The sequence below is a fragment of the Cupressus sempervirens genome, chromosome 3 (genome assembly GCF_028749045.1).
Source record: "Cupressus sempervirens isolate cs-2001-9-10 chromosome 3, ASM2874904v1, whole genome shotgun sequence".
Taxonomy (NCBI): domain Eukaryota; kingdom Viridiplantae; phylum Streptophyta; class Pinopsida; order Cupressales; family Cupressaceae; genus Cupressus; species Cupressus sempervirens.
Window position 1 is genome coordinate 860,298,600 of NC_143120.1, and position 15,919 is coordinate 860,314,518.

Sequence of the window (15,919 nt, forward strand, 5' to 3'; positions counted from 1 at the left end):
AGAATTTTTTGTTGGTGTCACTTTAGGATTTGACTATTCTAAATTTTTATCATCAATTCACAAGTGTGTAAGTCATGGAATATTCATTTTCCCCTATATTGTATTAGGGTCCAAATGATCTGGGGAGGCTTCCATCTTGAAGGATCACCACCTTCTTTATCCTTATTTTAGATTGATGCTTGTATTATGGAAAAAGTGAAATAACCATCATAGTAAGTCACATTCACTTATAAAAATTTGAATACATAATGGATTGACTATCATAATCCTAGGGAGAGTGCTATAATGAGAGCAAATGGTAAGAGTATGGGTGTAGCAGTTGGGACAAGTCATAAATAGTCATGTGACTTTGTATTTTTAGGTAAGAGAATTAAGAGTGAACATCTTGATTGCTATGAGTTGAATGGTTGTATCAACATCAATTTTCTTCTGAAAAAAAAATATCATTTTATAAACTATAATAGATAATATTCAAATAACTATGAAAAAATTATTTTCCCAATAATAAAAAAGAACCCAAAAATATGTTTCTTCAACTCTTAAAAAAATATATAGCCAAGAGCAAGTATCATTATGATAACCAAAACATATAACAATGTACTTTGACTTTATTTTCCTTTTTCTAAGCTTAACCATCTGAACTCCCAAACAATAAGGATTTTAATACATAAAATAAAATCTATCACATTCAAAAATTAATTTTGAAGGAAGAGGATGGCTAAATTCAATCTATTGAATAATTAAAAGTCCATGTTGGGATTTAATTGTAAGATATACAACTATGTCCCCATTCATATTCTCAATTCTTGATAAATGAATGACATTCATATTTTCAATTGGTGATGAATCGATGTTGTTGACAATGTGAACCCAAATCTTGACTACATAAAAAGATGAATCTACTTTTGCCATGCCTTATTATTATTATTATTTATTAGGCTTGGTATTCACAACTATCTCAAAAAGTGAAGGATTGAAAAATTAGTTTTATACAAATGAATTCAATAAATCTTCAATTCAAAGCGAGTCTAAAAATAGGGAATGATGAGATGCAAGGAATATTTGAAGGTGATTCTATTGTTTCATTACAACAGTTTTGTTTTGTTTTTTTTGGTTTTTCTTCACTCCATTACAATATTTGAAGAAAAGTAATTGAAACGAGGTAGAGAGAGATAAATGAATAGATTTTTTGTAACACCCCGCCAAGGGATCCAAAGAATAAACCTAAAGTTTTACTAAGTTTGGTAGCATTTTTTTTTAAAAACCATTAAAGTAATATCATTCACAACTGATACAAGAATAAAAAAAGCAATAGCAATAACCATCTAAAAGTAAACATAACAGGTTACATTCTTTAAGAATCCCTTAACGTTGAATTACATCTAAATCAACTAACATTATTGAATCCATCTAATACAACAACCACATGAAATAATAATGATAAGTCCAATGTTTATCTATTACATTTCTAAATGTTCAATCATCCACTGTACATGACACAGGGTATGAAAAACTTAAAATATATATATGTGGAATAAGGTACATCATCCTATTCTAATCCATGATGCATCAAAGTAAAGATAACCATATGATACACATGATACATCATCATAGAAGATATATACATCCATCATAAAGATCAAACATAATAAACTAACTGCATGGTTCCTCGCAACCATTAATAGCATCATCAGACCATTGTGGGTCCTAGCCATCCCTCTGTGCATGACATTCCAAATCACCAAAGATATCATTGGTATTCACATAGTAGGAATGTCACACCTAGCATACTACATCATATGCAGAAACTAATCTAACATGCAAAGTAAAGCATAAAATAACATCATCTAACATATGCTAATCATCAACAAAAGGATACATATCCACCATCATAAAGGACGCATCAGCCACAATGTCTCAAACAGATCTCAAATGATAAGAGTAGAAAAACACTACCACCCGACTGCGTGGAACCTAAGTGGTCCACTCCCACTGTGCTAAGGAGATAATCTCAAGTCCCAAACAAATTATCAAAATCGCATAGTATAAATACTCTCTAAGTCCAAGAATCCTAAAAGTATACTAACTCAAAGGTTCCAACACAAAACCGACATCTAATTCCCAGAGGCACACAATGACATTTAGGAACCTACTATGCAAGAGAGAAAGTGTCATCGCATATATCATGTAGAAGTTACCCTAGCAGTTAGCTATACTCCATGGGTCCCTACTAATCCTCATGCGGCCACTAGTATCCTCTCATACTGACAAGGCATACTACGGAATGCAAGGTCACAACCATGCATTCTCTCTATCCCATCCTAGTCTGTACTAGAACTCAAGGCATGGGCAAGAACAAAACAATTATCTCTTTAGGTTCATTTAGTTAGTATTAGGTGTGAAAGTTTTCACTTATTAAACAACTTACAATGAGTTACCCTGGTAGCCTCTTAGGGCCTCGGCCCCCATTGCAAGCCACTTCCTGACACTACAAGTAGATAACCTAACCTAAGCTCATGGAATCATAAAGCACCCCAATCCTATACAAGCGACTGGAAAGAAAAATCAAAAGATAATCCATAATAAGAACATCAAATTTCCACAATAAAAGCATCATATCTGCATGAGCAACTGAAAAGCATCCATAGAAAATCATGAGCACAACAACTCTCTATTGGCAATTGAAGCATCACTGATAATCAAAAGTATCCATTGGTTCTCAATAACCAAAATGTATCTCAAATCATACTAATCAAAGACTCCAAAATGGTTGAGTCAAAACATGTGACAACATGACATCATAAATCAACATTTCAGTCCCATCATGGTGACTAGAAAATATACCAAGGATAACTGATCGATGACTCAAAAATGGTTAAGTCAAATGTCTCATACATATGAATCTTAGCTTCTCGAGAGAATACTAGAAAACAATAACAATCAGCAATTACAAACATTTCATAGAGAATTCCATCACATAACCATGGTTGGGTTTATAAAGATCGAAAATAAGACATCATTATGACATCACAATCATAACCCCTAAGCCTCTGGTAGATGTCCTATAACTGGTCCACACTACTCAACCCAAACCCCAAAATAGAAACATAAGAAAATACACAATGCAAGCACATGTTTTGGTTTTGCTAAAATGGCATACTTGAATTAAATGTGGAGGTTTTCAGTTTCTATTTCCAATTTTGAATAATGAATGGAGGAACATTTTGTACGTTTTCCCAACCCATGTATGGTTTAGATGGATAAAGGTTTTCCTTGATAACTCTAAAAAAAATCTATCTTCTAATTATAATATTTTGTTTGTATAAATGTTATATTGAAAACGTCCCCCATCAAACTACCAATTAAGTTTCACATTTTTTTTATATAATTTAAATCAATTAATTAAATCTTAATAGTTAAACAGTAATATTATAAAATATTGAACCTTTAATTTAAATCATTTATCAATTATATAATAATTTAAATTTATTAATAACATATTTACATACTTACATATATATATATATATATATATATATATAAATGTAAATATATATAAATAATTATTAATATTAACATTTTATAAAAAATAAAAAATAAAATTGAATGTAATGTTTTCTTTATACAAATGTTGCAACATATATATAAACCGTGGCACGTACGCCGGTACCCTGTGGTTACAGGGCCTGCAACGACAGTGGGTACATGGTACCTGCTGACATTGTAGTTTCGACGACCGTAGGTACCCCACTATAAACAAAGTGCATGGGCATGGAAATTTTGTCCCCCACTGCGAATTAAAATATATATTATATTATTTTTTAAAAATGTGTTTTGAATAATGTTTTTTTAAAACGTATTCAATCAATTGTGATGCGATTTTATAAGTTCTCACTGTGATATATCATTCGACCTTTCAATTATATATCTATATATATACATACATATATATATATATACACATACATATGTATTATATATATACATACATATATGTATATATATATACATACATATGTATGTATATATATACATACATATGTATGTATATATATACATACATATGTATATATATACATACATATGTATGTATATATATACATACATATGTATGTATATATATACATACATATGTATATATATATGTGTGTATATGTATATATATATTTGTGTGTGTGTGTGTGTGTATATATATATGCAAAATTTTATATAGCATAAACATATATATTTATATGTATATATAAATGTATATTTATGTAGATTTGAAAATATACATTTTTCCACAAAGAATATATATACAATTTAAAGAATTTCCTATAAAATATTTGTTTTCTACCCAATAATTCTTCTAATGGATTTGGCTATAATTTGAACCCTAGCCCCATAATCTCTTCAGATCTATGCATATAAGGTTTTCTCAAATAAATTTTAACTACCTATATTGAAAAATGCATACAACCAAAATAGGAAAACCCTCAGAAAGCATATGGAAGACACGAAGAAGATAGGAAGTGCAAGATGCGAAAATAGCGTAAGCAAAATCACAAGAGTCTACTCGGATTCTGATGCTAATTTACTTCTCCTCAGAAACTATAGAGCAAGCTCCCTCCTTCTCCCACATACCCAAGTCCTCCAATGCTCCAAAAACACTCTCCCTAAGCCTCTAGCAGTGCCCGAATATAAAGGACTCTTAGGAAGCACCTAGAATGTCTATAGAAACAACTAGAAGGTGTATACAACTAAGCATGAACTTTGTCCAACCTTCCAGATGAGCCATAAGGTTGTAGACACCATGAGCTTAATTGGTGCAATAACCCTCATGTTGTTGACATATGAGAAAAAAAAGGTGTGTTTACTCCTAGGCAAGCTTATAAATTTTATTTTAATTTTTATAACTTTCATTTTAATTTTTATAACTTTTATTATTATTATTTATTTATTACTTTATTATTATTTTATAATTATTATTAATTTTAATTTCTAATTTTCTTTTATTTAATTCTTTTTCTCAATTAATTCTCATTTAATTAATTATAATCAAAATATCAAAGATCATGATATTATATTGATTTTCTCCAAATAATTAATTTATTAATTAAATCTATTTATTAAAACTTAATTAATAGAAAATTCACCATAGAACTCCAAGATAAAATATGAAAACCCATCATAGAACAATTCATACAAAATTAGTCAAAAGGTTTAAAAATCATGAATTATGTCATCCGACACATTCGGTGGGTAAAACATCCAGATACTTGTCCTCTCTCTCTAGGACAATGGTTTTAAGGGTTTGGGATTTGGACTTGAGAATTTATCTCCATTCTCTTATCATTGAGATAGTGTAATAGGGTATGCTCATCTTGGCAATTCAGAGAAGTCGATACACGGTACTTGCAACCTGCATAAAAACCATGCATGTACATACAATATATATAATCCTAAGCTAAATAGGCAATGGCAAGAAGTGGTGCATTGTGTAGATCCTAACTAGCAGGTGACTACGACTCCCTTCCTTAACCACATCAGAAATGCCATACAATAAGAACAAACACACACACCATACACATGCAAGTACGGGTTAAGTATCCATAATAAAAACACATGAGATAATAAACCATCTAACTAATCATCATCAATAACAAGGGCAGGCACTACATCCACCCCCCCTTGGGTTAGGCTTACTCCTGAAAGCCTACAAATAAGTAGGGATATAACTCTAATAATCTAGCTACATCCTCCCATGTAGCTAAAGAATCATCAGTAGGGTTCCATTGGACCCTTACCTGCTCAATGGTTCGACCCCTCAGGGTCAACTCCCACTGCTCCAAATATGAACTGGCTCCAAAGCCAGCTGCCCATCCTCTACCTACAATGCATTCCAATCAAGAACACATACAACATTAGGGATATACTTCCTAAGTATTGAAACATGGAAAACATCATTAATGCGAGCTAGGCTAGGCGGTAGAGTAAGGCGGTAAGCAACTGGGCCAATCCTCTCTAGAATCTCGAATGATCCCACAAAGAAAGGTGCTAGCTTAAAACCCTTTCTGTATTGGATCGGACTCTTCCATGGATGCACTCTCAAGAAAACCTTATCTCCCATAGCAAATTGCTTATCTGTCCTATGTGCATCAGAATACTTTTTCTGCCTATCCTGTGCCGTAGTTAAGTGCTCACGGATATGCACTACCTGTTGCTCCATATCATGAAGCATCTTACGACCCAATAGGATGCGATCCTCAAGGCTTTCCTAACTCAAGGGTTAATGACAAGGACATCTGTATAATGCCTGAAATGGTGCCATTCCAATAGAACTATGATACCCGTTGTTGTAAGAAAACTCCACTAGGTAGAGATAGTCCTCCCAATGTGCTTGCCTATCCATCACATAGATCCATAACATATCTTCCAAAACCTGATTCACCCTCTTTGTCTGACCATCTATCTCCGGATGATATGCTGAACTAAAATTCAATTGAGCTCCAAGCTCTTGCTGCAATGATGTCAAGAATGTAGATGTGAATATAGGATCCCTATCAGAAATGATCTTTCGAGGAATACCATGTAATCTCACAATGTCACACATGAAGACATTAGCTACAGAAGCTACTGTGTAGGAAGACTTGATCGATGAAAAATGTTCCACCTTAGTCAACCGATCAACGGTGACCATGATAGCATCATGACGATGAATAGTCATAGGTAATCCTACTATGAAATCCATGGAGATGATATCTCACCTCCATGAAGGAATGAGATTTAGCTACAACAGTCCAGCTAGCTGCTGGTGTTCTGCCTTCACTCTCTGACACTCAAGACACCTAGCCACATAATCAGTAATGTCTTGCTTCATCCTAGACCAAAAAAACAAACATCTCAAATTAGCATGCATCTTCTTGACACCTGGATGTGCTAGGTAAGGTGTACGATGGGCTTCTTCTAGGATCAGGGTGCAAAGCTCATCCAGTAATGGCACATAAATCCTCCACAAATGTCTCAAAAGACCATTTGACTCTTGAACGTAGCCTACAAACTTACCCTCCAAAGGTCTTCTTGAATCTATCTCTCTACATACTTCCTGATACGAAGAATCTATAGGAAGTGCCTGAAGAATCCAACTCCTCAAATCCACACTAAGAGTCATAGATGATATCACATGTCTTCTGTGACTCAAAGCATCCACCACCACATTATCCTTTCCCTAAATGTACTTTACCTTAAAATCATAATCGCATAAAAATTCCATCCATCGTCTCTGGCGAGCATTCAAATTAGGCTGAGTGAAAATGTACTGAAGACTGTGATGATCACTATGTAGCTCAAATCTGTGCCCCAACAAGAAGTGTCTCCACCTTCTCAAAGCATGGACTACTGCTGCTAACTCAAGATCTGATGGGGACACAACCCAACAACCAGAATAGACACAATAGAAAGGGGAAATTATATTAACTGAGAAAATAAGCTAGTACAAACAATGCAGAGAAAATAAACTCAAAACATGCCCTGCGGGCTTACAATAGCATAAATCTGGAGAATATTTCTCCTTTTAGCACCTCCTCTCAAGCTCCAATCCGAACTGCCTTTTACAATGCCAGAAATCTCCTTAAATAGACCTCGGAGGGTTAAGGACTAGGAGTACATTCTAGAAAGTGCTAGTAGGCATCCACTGACAAAATAGAAGGTTTCGGAAGCTGCGTTAGAAGTCGGTGCAATTCTAGAAGAATCCAGAAACGGTAGCTGAACTTTCGGGAGGCATAACTTTTGAACCGTAACCCCGATTGACGAACCGTTTACATTTTCGGAAAGCTCTCGAAGCGCTCTATAGCCCTATGGACAAGCTTCACTCATCCCCCATTTTTTGACCCTTTTCGAGGTCATTTAATGCCCCAAACCTGACTTTGAAGCATTCTTAGGGGGTCTCCAAAACCCGAAAAATTGCAATAACTTTCAAACTATGGGGCCTTTTGACCTGATTCTTTTTTTGGAATGCTCTAAATCTCGATTACATTCATCTGGCCAAGTCACACCTTCTAGGTCACCAAAATGATGGTCAAATTGCATGCTCCTATTTTTTTGGGATTTTTAAATGCACTGATAGTTGAACTATGAGAGTTGGAACCTTTATTTGAGCCAAATGGGTATCCAAAAATGCAAAGACATAAAATAGAAACTAAGTCTAAGTACATTTTTTTGGGTGACACAGGATTGCCCTTATACCTCTAGATGCTCCTGCATCAGACACCCAGGGTAGATTGAAAAGTGACCCTGTCACTTTATGGATGGTAGAGGGAATCCCAAATGGGAAACCTCAGCTGCTGAAATCCAAGTTGAGTCTTCGATCGGTCGTCCTTTCCATTTGACCAAATACTCTTCATACTGCCTGTTTCTAGTACTCCTACCCACACGATGATCTAGAATGTCTTCTATCTCCTCCTTCTTAAAAGCAGGAATTGGGCATGGCTCTAAAACCAGCTCCTCATCTGCACCATCATCATGATACTCTGTTAAATCTGCAATGTTGAAAATGGGAGAAATGTGAATACCATCTGGCAGCTCCACCTCATATGCATTTCCTGAGTTATGTTTCTTCAAAACCTTGCAGGGGCCAAATTTCTTCATTTTCAGCTTGTTTTAAGTACCAACTGGAAATCTTTCTTTTCGTAAGTGCACCATGACAAGATCCCCTACTTGGAATTCCTTATGTCTTCTCCTTTGATCAGCCCTAGCTTTATACTCTTGATTCATCTTGATAATGTGTGCTTGGACCTCCTCATGTAGACGCTTGATGTGTTCAGCAAAATCCTCAGCTTCAGCACTTGTTCTCTCCCCTTGTTTTATCTTCCTCAATTCTGGTGCAGTCCTTGGGCTATTTCCATATACAATTTGAAATGGTGATTTTCCAGTACTCCTATTTACAGAGTTATTATAAGCAAACTCTGCCTGTGGTAGAATCAAATCCCATCCCTTGGGCTTATCTCCAACTAAACATCTCAGCAAATTGCCCAGACTTCTATTTACCACTTCTATTTGGCCATCAGTCTGTGGGTGATGCGTGGAACTGAATTTCAAGTCTGTTCTCAACTTCTTCCACAATGTCCTCCAGAAATACCCCACAAATTTAGTATCTCAGTCAGAAACTATACTCCTTGGAAGACCATGTAGTCTTGCCACCTCTTTGAAAAACAAGTCTGCAATATGGACAGCATCATGAGTTTTGTGGCACGGAATGAAATGTGCCATTTTGGAGAACCTATCAACCACCACAAATACTGAGTCATTACCCCTTTGTGTCCTTGGCAATCCAAGAACAAAATCCATACTTATGTCCTCCCATGGCCTTGATGGAACAGGCAATGGCTGATATAGGCCAGTATTTTGACTAAACCCCTTGGCAACTTGACAAACCTGGCAACTCTGTACAAACTTCTTCACATCCTGTGTAATTTGAGGCCAAAAATAATGTTCTCTAAGAATGGCAATGGTCTTATCCCGACCAAAATGTCCTGCCATCCCTCCACTGTGTTTCTCCTTAATCAGATTTTCCCTCATGGAACTCCTTGGAATGCACAATTGACTACCTTTGAACAACATGCCATCCTGAATCAAATAGTCTAACCACTTGGTTCTATCTATAGCAACAGGTTCTTTACAAGCCTTCCATGCTTCAGCAAAATCAGAATCCTCAGGGTACAAATTCTTGAGTTCATCAAACCCAACTACTTCAACCTGCATTGTTGTAAGCAACAGCTGTCTCCTACTTAATACATCTGCAACCCTGTTAGATTTTCCACTTCTATGCTTCAACACAAATGTATAACTCTGCAAGAATTCTACCCACTTCATATGCCTCTGATTCAATTTACCTTGGCTATTTAGGTACTGTAATGCCTGATGATCAGTATACAAAACAAATTCCTTTGGCAATAAATAATGCCTCCATTTCTTTAAGGCCTGAACTATTGCATAGAATTCTTGATCATAAACAGAATACTTCTTCTTTGCATCATTCAATTTTTCACTAAAATATGCAATAGGCTTACCTTCTTGGCTTAATACAGCCCCAATAGCGCTACCACTAGCATCACAGTCCACCTGGAATACTTTTCTGAAATCTGGAAGTGCCAACACAGGCTGTTCAGTCACCTTCTTCTTCAGCAATTCAAAACTTCTCGCAGCTGCTGCAGTCCATTTGAACTCTTTTCTATCCCCTCTTATTGTATCAGTTAGGGGTGCACATATGCCACTGAAATTCTTAATAAACTTCCTGTAAAAACTAACTAGACCATGAAATGATCTTACCTCAGTAGCAGACCTTGGAGTAGGCCATTCCAAGATGGCTTTTACCTTCTCTGGATCCATTTTGAGACCTTCAGGTGATATAACAAATCCCAAATAGACTAACTCCCTTTTTGCAAAGACACACTTCTTTAGATTAATTAACAGTTTCTCTTCCCTTAGCCTTTCAAGGACACTATGAATATGCAGTAAATGTTCTTCCAAAGTCTTGCTGAAAATTAAAATATCATCCAAATAGACAATAACAAATTTTCCCAAAAACTTCTTAAGTACCTCATTCATGAGCCGCATGAAGGTGCTTGGGGCGTTCGTCAATCCAAAAGGCATGACTAACCACTCATAAAGACCCTCCTTGGTCTTGAAGGCTGTTTTCCACTCATCTCCTTCTCGAATCCGTATCTGATGATAGCCACTCTTCAGATCTATCTTTGTGAAGTACTAAGCTCCACTCAAGCAGTCCATAAGATCATCCATCCTTGGTAAAGGAAACCGGTACTTGATGGTTATCCTATTTATAGCTCGAGAATCTGTACACATCCTCCACTCTCCATCCTTCTTTGGTGCAAGTACTACAGGTACTGCACATGGACTTAGGCTCTCTCGAATCAAGCCCTTCCTCAACAACTCCTGAACCTGTCTATTTAGCTCCTCTGTTTCAGTAGGAGTCATCCTGTGAGCAGCCTTGTTAGGCAAACTAGCTCCTAGAATCAGATCTATTTGATGACTGATTTGCCTTACTGGTGGCAATCCATCTGGAACATTATCAGAGATAATATCTCCAAATTCTCCTAGTAAATCTGAAACTTCAAATGGTATTTCACTACTACCTTCTTTATCTTTTCTAGGAATCAAAGCATAGCACATGCGCTGATGTTTCATGCCATCTAAAAACTTCCTTCCATCAACAAGACAAATCCTAGCACTGCTACATACCTTTTCACCTTCCTTTTTCATGGGCTTCAATTTGTGGCGAACTCCATCCTTTGTCAGAGAGTATGTGTTTGCATGTCCATCATGCATTGCATGTCTATCAAATTGCCATGGTCTACCCAACAATAGATGGCAAACATCCATCGAAATAACATCACAAAGAACTTCATCATGGTAACTCCCAATTTTAAATTTTACTAAACATTGTTCACTTACCAGGACCTTATGATCATCTTTTACCCAAGAAATCCGATAGGGCTGGGGATGTTTCTCCCTCTTGAGCTTCAGCTTAGAGACCATCTCTTCGGATACCAAGTTATCAGTGCTACCACCATCAATGATCACATCACAACATTTATCCTCACACTTGCATCTGGTACGGAACAAACTCCTCCGTTGCCCTGGTTCATTTTCACCACTTAGTAGGACTCTTTCATTTACTAAGGTTTCTCCTCTTTCTGCATCCTCTGAATGTGATGATTGTGCATCTTCATCCACATGAGCAACCCTAGCTTGGCCCTCAGCTCTCCTATCTGTCCTTCCTTGTCGTTGAGGGCATTCAAAGGCACGATGACCTTCTTCATTGCAATGGAAACAGGTACCACGAAAGCCTCCTCTTCCTTGCCCATGTCCTCTACCTCTTCCTCTTTGATTTCCAAAGTCTTGATCACGGGAGCGGTTGAAACCCTCATTCCTCTGGTTCCTGCTAGTACCCTCATCTTCATTTTTCTTTTGAGTTTCATTGCGGCCTCCAGATGATCTACCGCTTCCCCTTCCTCCTTGACCGCGCCCTCTTTGTCTTCCTTCAAACCTTTTACTCAGCTTCTCTTCAACTCGTAGGGCAAACTGGTATGCTTCTTCAACGCTGGTCATTCTTACCAGACTTAGTTCCTCCTGGATGCTAGGTCGTAACCCACTGATATAACGAGCAACCTTCTCCTTATTTGCTTCTGCATGCCCCGCTCTAATCAGGAGTCGGTAAAACTCTTCTGTATATTCTTGAACTGATCTTCCTGCTTGCTTTAACCCATGCATCTTCTTAAACAGATCAAGCTCGTAGTCCACAGGAATGAACTGCTTCTTCAATTTGTCCACCATGCGATCCCATCTTGTGATCTTCTCCTTTCCTCTTCTAAGTCTTTCCAGTTGAATCTCTTGCCACTAGATTTTGGCATGGCCTTTTAGTTTGGCCTTTGCAAACTTAACCCTATCTGGGTCCCTTATATCCTCATATTCAAAGTATTCGTCTAGTTCATTGATCCAATCGATCAACTCATCTGGTTTCAAATTTCCCGAAAATATACCCACTTCAATTGTAGGTCTTTTTCCAAACCTAGAAATGGCCCTAAAAAGCCTTTCCTCTACAGGATTCAGAACTTCCCCGTCCACTTCCATTACTTCCTCTTCATTTTCATCCTCACTATTATCATCTGTGACAATATTTGCTCCTCTACGAAGCTCCTCTTGCAATGCTTGTACCTGTCTCTGGAGGGCTCTAACCTCCTCAGGATCAACAGCTCTGGCCCTTCCACCACGCTCTCTTCGTGGAGGCATCTTCTAACTCGAACCCACAACCACACAGTCCTGGTGCAAACTGCCTCACAGTCGGCGCTCTGTCTACACACTCAGGAAAACCTGCTCTGATACCACTTGATGGGGACACAACCCAACAACCAGAATAGACACAATAGATACAATAGCATAAATCTGGAGAATATTTCTCCTTTTAGCACCTCCTCTCAAGCTCCAATCCGAACTGCCTTTTACAATGCCAGAAATCTCCTTAAATAGACCCCGGAGGGTTAAGGACTAGGAGTACATTCTAGAAAGTGCTAGTAGGCATCCACCGACAAAATAGAAGGTTTCGGAAGCTGCGTTAGAAGTCGGTGCAATTCTAGAAGAATCCAGAAATGGTAGCTGAACTTTCGGGAGGCATAACTTTTGAACCGTAACCCCGATTGACGAACCGTTTACATTTTTGGAAAGCTCTCGAAGCGCTCTATAGCCCTATGGACAAGCTTCGCTCATCCCCCATTTTTTGACCCTTTTCGAGGTCATTTAATGCCCCAAACCTGACTTTGAAGCATTCTTAGGGGGTCTCCAAAACCCAAAAAATTGCAATAACTTTCAAACTGTGGGGCCTTTTGACCTGATTCTTTTTTTGGAATGCTCTAAATCTCGATTACATTCATCTGGCCAAGTCACACCTTCTAGGTCACCAAAATGATGGTCAAATTGCATGCTCCTATTTTTTCGGGATTTTTAAATGCACTGATAGTTGAACTATGAGAGTTGGAACCTTTATTTGAGCCAAATGGGTATCCAAAAATGCAAAGACATAAAATAGAAACTAAGTCTAAGTACATTTTTTTGGGTGACACAGGATTGCCCTTATACCTCTGGATGCTCCTGCATCAAGATCATGTGTAGGATAATTTAGCTCATGATCCTTGAGCTTGCGTGATTCATACCCAATCACCCATCCATTCTGCATCAAAATTACCCCAATCCCTTCAAGAGAAGCATCTATACACACCATGAAATCTTCCTCTAGATCAGGTATGGCTAAAATTGGTGCCCTCATCAAGAACTCCTTGAGCTTCTGAAATGCCTCCTCACATTTCTCCGTCCACACAAACTTCTTTCCTTTCCTCTGAAGAGAAGTGATAGGATGTGCTATCCTAGAGAAGTTTTGGACAAATCTGTGATAATAACCAGCTAGGCCCATGAAACTACGAATCTCTAACACATTATTCGGTGTAGGCCAGTCTACTATCACCTGAATCTTTGCAGGGTCTATTGAAATACCATCACTTGAAATGACATGCCCTAAATACTGAATCTCTGATTTGAAGAATTCACACTTAGCTGCATTGGCATAAAGTTGATTATCTCTTAAACACTGTAAAACCAATCGCAAGTGTTCCTCATGCTCCTTCTGAGACTTACAATATATCAATATGTCATCAAGAAACATAAGTACAAACCTATCAAGATATGATCAAAACACTCCATTCATCAAACTTATGAAAACCGATGGAGCATTAGTCAACCCAAAAGTTACCATTGTGAACTCATAATGCTTATAGCAAGTTTGAAAAGTGGTCTTGTGAATATTGGCTTCCTTAATGCAAAGCTGGTGGTATCCTGACTTAAGGTCAATCTTGGAGAATACTGTAGCTCCATTGATCTGATCAAATAAGTCATCAATCCTTGGTAGAGGATACCTATTCTTAATAGTCACCTTATTCAACTATCTGGAGTCAATAAAAAGGCATAAAGAACCATCTTTCTTCTTCACAAAGAGCACTGGAGCTCCCCATGGTGATACACTAAGTGGAGTGCTCCCTTTGGCTAGAAGTTCCTCTAGCTGAAGATGTAACTCACCCAATTCCTGTGTAGTCATATGATAAGGAGCTTTAGAGATAGGCTCTGCTCCAAGAATTAGAACAATACTAAAATTGATGTCCCTCTTTGGAGGCATGCCTAGAATCTCACTTGGAAAAACATCTGCGTACTCCTGTAGAATTGGGTGATCTAAAATCTTCCTCACGGGATCTTCCTCATCAAGATCATTTACCATAACAAAAAATATCTGACATCCCTTATGGAAACTCTTCTTCATTTGCATCGCATAAATCATCCACAGAGATATAGGCCTTGGTATCCCAACTATCTTCACATCATTCCCTTGGTCATCTTGGCACATTATAATCTTCTTCCTGCAATCTATACTGGCTCTATGAGATCCAAGCCAGTCCATGCCCAAAACCACATCGTAGGAACCAAGAGGTATGACTCAAAGGTCAACTATAGTATCAAATCCTCCTAAACTAAGCCCACACTTATGAACTATAGAATTTGTAGAGACCTTAATGCCCGAGGCTAGTTCCACTTGCCAACCATGATCTTGCTTCACCGCATCTAGCTTACACTGAGAAACTATAAATGGTGAAATAAATGAATCTATAGCTCCTAAATCAAACAATACTAAAAGAGATATACCGTGAATATCACCTATGGTCTCAACCACTTTTCCCTGATGATCTGCTTGACGGTGATCTACTGCTGCAAATACTCTATGAGCTCTAACTACATCACCAACTGTAGGCTCTGAAGTTGTAGGCCTAGGTCCTAAAAATTGAGGTGCTCATTGTGGACATTGAGCTACATAATGTCCAATTTGAGCACATGAAAAACATTTTGTATTTCTACCAGATCCTTTACCCATAGGTGGTGCATTTGATTGCTAACGGTTGTTCCTACTAGCAAAAGACTGACTATTCTAAGCTGGCTGATTGGGCTGATTTTGTTTATTGTGTTGAGTATTGTGGTTGTTCTTGGAGTTAGAACCTTTGCCACCACCTTGAGCTTGAGAATTCAATCCCTTCTACTGCTGAGACTACTGCTAACACTATTTCCCCTTAGAAAAAGGAGGCTTCTTGTTACCACCTAAATTGTAGTTTCCTTTAGATCTTGATGCTGCTAGTGCTCCTACAAAACCTCCTTGACCAAGGTTGACACTTTTTTCCACAAGGATGGCTCGACATAGTACATCCTTGAGGATTTTTGGCTCAAATACCTTGACACCCCCAATTATACGATTATTCAAACCCCTAATAAAGTGCTGTGTCAATTGAGCTAAATTTTCACTGAATCCCGAAAAAGACATGAGCTCATAAAACTT